Genomic DNA, 5,844 nt, shown 5'->3' on the forward strand with positions numbered 1-5,844 from the left:
AAAGCAGCCCTTTATTTAGGAGTGAGATGTAGTTTTATTTTTCTTCTCTTACGATGAAAGACTGTAGTGTGTAGCTTGCTTTAGAGCCCTGGAGGAGGAGACCACACCGAGCAGTAATCAGCACCGTCGCCTCAGTCATCCTTCAAATATCCATGATGCTTAACCCTTTACATACAATATGCACTACAGTTGAGAGAAACGTATGGACAGTAGTTTGAACAGCCCTGGCGTAGCTCGCACAGTCAAGTGATCGGTTCTTCTACTGGTGCTCATCACTGCTCTTCGAAGACACGGATCAGTTGAGCCCGGATTTTGATTTGGGTTGTGGTCGTCTTTCTCTAGTAGCACAAGAGCTATTGAGAGACATGTGTTTAGACACACTCACTCATACTATACACTGGACTGGTGAGCCATCGTTATAATGGCCTCCTTGGTTACAACATTTTCTCTCTAACTGCTTTGTTTGTCAGTGGTAATGAAGTATGCTGCATCCAAACTGTGACCCGATTAATCCTAGTGGCATCATGTCTCTCCTCTTTTCTTCTCTGTCTTTTTTTGTTTTGTTTTTTACTCACCTCCACCCTCATTTCATCCCCCATTGTTCTGAATGTGAAGATGCTGACTCACAGTTGGTTTTAACAAGGGGTATAGTCCTTCTAATCTCTCCTGTCATCGCACCATCCCGTCTCGGCATCTGTATTTTGTATATTTTTGTATCCATTTTTCTTACCTGTAACAGAATATATACATCAAGTCTTGAGGCTCTGCGTGCTTCATCCTTGCTCTCGAGCCAGTGGTAGCATCAGTGTCACCATTTGTTTTCTTTAGTTGCCAATTGGAAGGTGGTTGTGGTGATGATGATGATGATAATGATGACGATGACGACGATGACGAATGGCTAGCTGCAGACATATATAGTGAACATATGATAACTGAGTGTATCAAGAGGCCAGACAGCCTGGGGAAAGTGTAAATAAAATGCTCACATTATTTTTACCTAATGTTAACAGAGCTTTTTGTAAATGTATCTTGTGCTCAAACTCTGCTGTATCATTATGGATATTGTAAATACAAAATAGCTCAGTTGGTCATCTGTCCTCATTGGGTAGAACTATACAATTAAATTATCCTCTCAGTGTTCTCCCTGTTAAAGCTATTGTTTTTGTATTTAGAGTGTAATATCGCTAGCCAAAAAAAAAAACTGAATAAGTAGGAGTTCGACTCTTGGGAAGTCGTGGAGGATGCCTAGTTGGTTGCAGGCCAAGCTGAATCCAGTCTCGGTGAGATTCACAAGCACAATCCTGTATTTCTCATCAGTCTAGCTCTATGCACTTTTACGTTCAGTGGTTGGTGTTTATACATAGCTTTTTTTTTTTTTTTTTTTTTGAAGCACAGCACCTGTTTCAGGTGTTTAAATTTGGAAAAGTTCAAAACCGAAGAAAGGGATTTTTGCTATAGCTCAGTCACAAACTGTTATATCTGATAAACAGAACTATTTACAGCTCCTGTTTGAATAGAAACAAATAGCCTCAGACTAAAGAATCCTCTGGTAGCAAAAAAATCATACAAGATTTTTCTCCTCCTTATACTGTATTTTAAAGGTATCGAGTGCTAAAACAGTATTGTACAACTGCAGCGATTAAAGTGGGAATATGTTACTTTTGAAAGAAGCAAAAACATATTCTTCCTCTTAAAAATTAACAGTTGAATTCATAAGCAATAAAACTCTCTGTCTTCAGTTTAATAACTTACACTCAGAGGTTTTGCTGCTAAAGCCTTACTAGGTCTGGGGCACATTACCGATTCAGTTCACTGACTTTATGACTTTTCGACATTCGCTTCTACAATAACTTGGCATTTGAGCTAAATGCTAACTGTTGTTTACAGCCTTACTTGGTCTTTTATGGCCAGTAGCTTTTGGTGGCTAAGGTTAGCAAATGTTAGCAAATTTGGGGACATTTTTTGCCATTTAAGGCACATTGGTCCAGTTCCCAGATTTTATGACTCCTCTCCACATGCTATTGTTACAGTAGCCGAGCACATTAGCTGAACATTTAGAAATGTTGATGCTAACATTACAGCCTTACTTGGTTTGACATGACAAGTAGTTTTTCCTGGCTACAATTAGCTAAGGATAGCAATTTTTAGTTAAATTTTGCTGTATAAGGCACATTACTAATTCAGTAATGTGCTGTCCACCTTTGCTTCATTAGCTTAGCATTATAGCTTAATGCTAAACAACTGTTTAACTTAATACTAAATTCTGTTTCGGTAAATGCTAAACTACTGTTTAGAATTTTCGCTAGCTAAACAGTTGGAAATTTTGATGCTAACGTTACAGCCTTACTTGATCAGTCAGGACAAGTAGCTTTTGATGGTCAAAGTTAGCAAATGCACAGTGATTCAGTTCACTGACTTAAAGGCTCCGTTCCACTACTATTTTATCAAAATGTTAAACTGTTCAGCTAAACCTTAAACTATCGTTTAGCATTTAGCTAAAACAGTAGCATGGTATAGTATGGCAGGAGTTTAGCATTTAGCAGTGGTGGTGGCTCAGTAAAAGTTACATAGTCTTGCTTTAAAACTGCAGTGTACAATAATGAAAGTCATGTATGCCACATCAGTACATCTACGCAAAGTAGAGGACGCACTCTTATGCTTGGTTTCTAATTTGACTCCTCAGCTATAAGTTCATTTATCCCATCCATGTTCCCACCTCAGTTCTGTTTTATGAGTCAGTAAACCATGAGCTTACGCTTCACACAGTTCAGCCATTCCGGCAAAAGATCAATCAAAATATAAAGCTATAAATAAAGTAAAAGATGTTGTATGTTTTCTATTATCTTGTAGAAAATACTTTTGTAAGTATGTTGAAAGTATAAAGTATTTGCTGGATTCTGCTTCCTTTGACAACAGTGACAAAACAATAATGTACAGAGGAATTTGTGTTGACAAAATGTGGCTGTGCAATTTATGTACATTCGCAACTAGACCTATTAAAGTTTTATTTAGCTATTTTAAAACCTCGCCCCCTTGTGTCTGTCTCTCATCACCTTGCTCACATTGTTCTCTGTGACGCTTTGTTATTGTGAAATGTAAATGAAACTTAATTTGGGTGCACGTGAGATGAGTCATGTGTTCATTAAATACTCAAGCAGGCCTAGATAGATGACAAGCAGCTAGAGAGAACATATGCTCAGACTTGGGGGTCCAAAGGCAGAGTGGAGGGTATGATGGAAGGATGTGAAAGACTGAGCAGTGCCTACTGCTCAGCGAGCCTGACCTACATACTGCCTGATTGTTATTCCCCACAGTGGGTAGGAGAAAGGCTGAAATGGCCTTGACAACAAAAACGGAGGGGGATTTTGCAGCGAAATGTCTCTCTCAAATAGCTGCATCTTTAAATTGAGCTGATGCTAAAATGTCTCACACAGTGTAGCTCAAAGGCAAGAGAAATGCAGTATGAAAGTCTTTAATTTTATAACTGTTTTCTTATACGGTAAGTGATCAAATGGGGAAAGTGGAGCTCAGCAACAGTAGGTCCTCGTGAGAAAGGTCCTTTGCTGTTAATTGCTCCCTGCGAGGCTTGCTTATTTCTTTGGCCTAATGGAACAGGCTCCCCTGGGGCAAAGACATGCATTTAGGACATCAGGCCAATAAAACAAGCTACTACTCTTACCACTGTCCAATCTCCCACCCAAGGCTCAAAAGTATCAAAGGCAAGAAAAACACAGCCACACATTAAACCACTTGTTGATGGCGAGACAATTTCCTGCCAAGTGCAGAGCAGCCGCCAAGGAGTACATATTTTAATTCCACTCCAAAACATCCCCGGATGGAAAGTGTAAATAAATAGGTGTTGTGTGTTATTGATATCTATTTTATGTATAACTAAACATTTTATAGAAATAAACCCATCTCTTAAAAGCTGATCCAAACCTACTTTGGCTTGAAAAAGTCTATGAGATTAAAAAAAAAAATTACAATTACATTTTAAATTATACTTCTTTCTTTACTTGAGTATTTTCATTTGATGCTACTTTTTATTCTGCTACATTTATCTGACAGGTATGGTTACAAGTTACAGCTTTTAAATACAAAGATATGATCACTTTATAAAATATAATGCATACTTAGATTAAAATATCCGAAGATATGGGGCAAAATTTCGTTGTCGGGCCCGAATGTCCCCCCTCAACAAATGGCCCCATTTTTTGTGTGTGTCAATTAGTTTGACGCAGGTTGATTAATTGAACAACTATTTGTAGTTGTTCAAATTATATACAACCAGTTGACAAACAGTAAACAGTGGCTTTTGGGACTTAGGTCTCTTCGTGGTTGCCCACTTTGCCAGGTTGGCAATGCACGGAGAGACCTCTATAAGTAGAGACCTAAGTATGCACCTAAGTACCTATGTATATATATATATATTTTTATATATATTTATATATTTATAGACACACACATATACACATACACATAGTGAGTGTAGGACTTTTATTTGTAATGTGTTACTAATTTTACCAAGGTAAAATATCGAAGTACTTCTTCGACTACCGAGAGCTTCTCAGTGTTTTGTTCCACTCATAGCTGCAATAAATTTAATTTAATGATCAATTAGCACCAATACTCTGGTACCATCTTTTATATTTTGTATTTACGGCCGGTACTTTCATTGGCAGCACTGACCACAGTCAAGAAGCAATACAAGGTGTTTGATATGTATCCGATACGAAATAACTGGCACAAAATTTTGCTAAAAGGTATAATATATTATTTTCGGCTGGTGACAAGATGCCTGAGCTTAGCTTCAGCTGTTGAACCATTGGGCAAAAAACAAACTATGAAGACTAAAGACACTAAAGCTACAGCATTAACTGGCGATGCCAGCCTCTGTGACAGAAGGTTGAGGAAACATTGGCAGATGGTTGCGTTGTGAAACATATCTGAGGTCTTAAAACTTTAAAAAAAAAAAAAAGCTATTTCAGGCTCATCTATCGGCCTTGTTGAAGACTGTAAATAATACAAACTGCCAACAGGGCTGCCATTATATTACATACCATCCCCTCATGATGTGACAAATGGTGCCCTTTAATGAGCCCAAAGGGAAAATCACCCCGAGGTAGGAAAGTAATGATGTACTGTACATTACTGATATTTTCAATGAGACATACGTCTAGGCTTTGTGCGATTTGCTCATATTTATATCATCAAGAATAAGAACACGGAGGAAGATATGATTGGTTAAAAAATAAAAAAATTAAAAAAATGCGTATTACAGTTTTAACCCGAGTTTGGTTTTTTTTTTTTTTTAAATATCTGGTCAATATCACAGCAGTAGTGCCCACATCAACACTCACATCTTCAGTTTAAAGAGCAAAAGGAATTTTATTTTTTGCAGTCTTATCAGTACATTTAATTCATATGATTGATAACTTAATAAATCTACTTCATGGTATCACACTGCAGTAAATATGTCCTACAGTATGTATGTGTAGCAGAAATCCTTTACATGTTTAGTGCACTGCATGAGTTTCACAGCTGCCCTCACTGCAGGGGTTTAAGTAATAAGGTTCAGTGTTCTTCTGTGTAACACATCACACTTAGTTCTTGCTCTGCATGTGACAAATTAATTTAATAATCTTAGAAACAAACTGAAAGATATATGCTTACAATTCAAACATTACTGTTCTGTAGATAAACTGTAGTGTAAATAATTTAAAGTGACAGCGACCTCTGGTTGGCATCCACCAGTGGATGCGTGTAACCGAGAGCCACATCACACCTTGGATAAGGTTTTATTACGAAAGCTATCTGAGTCATATTTAAGAAACAATTCATCTG

This window comes from Xiphias gladius, chromosome 20 (assembly GCF_016859285.1).
Source record: "Xiphias gladius isolate SHS-SW01 ecotype Sanya breed wild chromosome 20, ASM1685928v1, whole genome shotgun sequence".
Lineage (NCBI taxonomy): Eukaryota > Metazoa > Chordata > Actinopteri > Istiophoriformes > Xiphiidae > Xiphias > Xiphias gladius.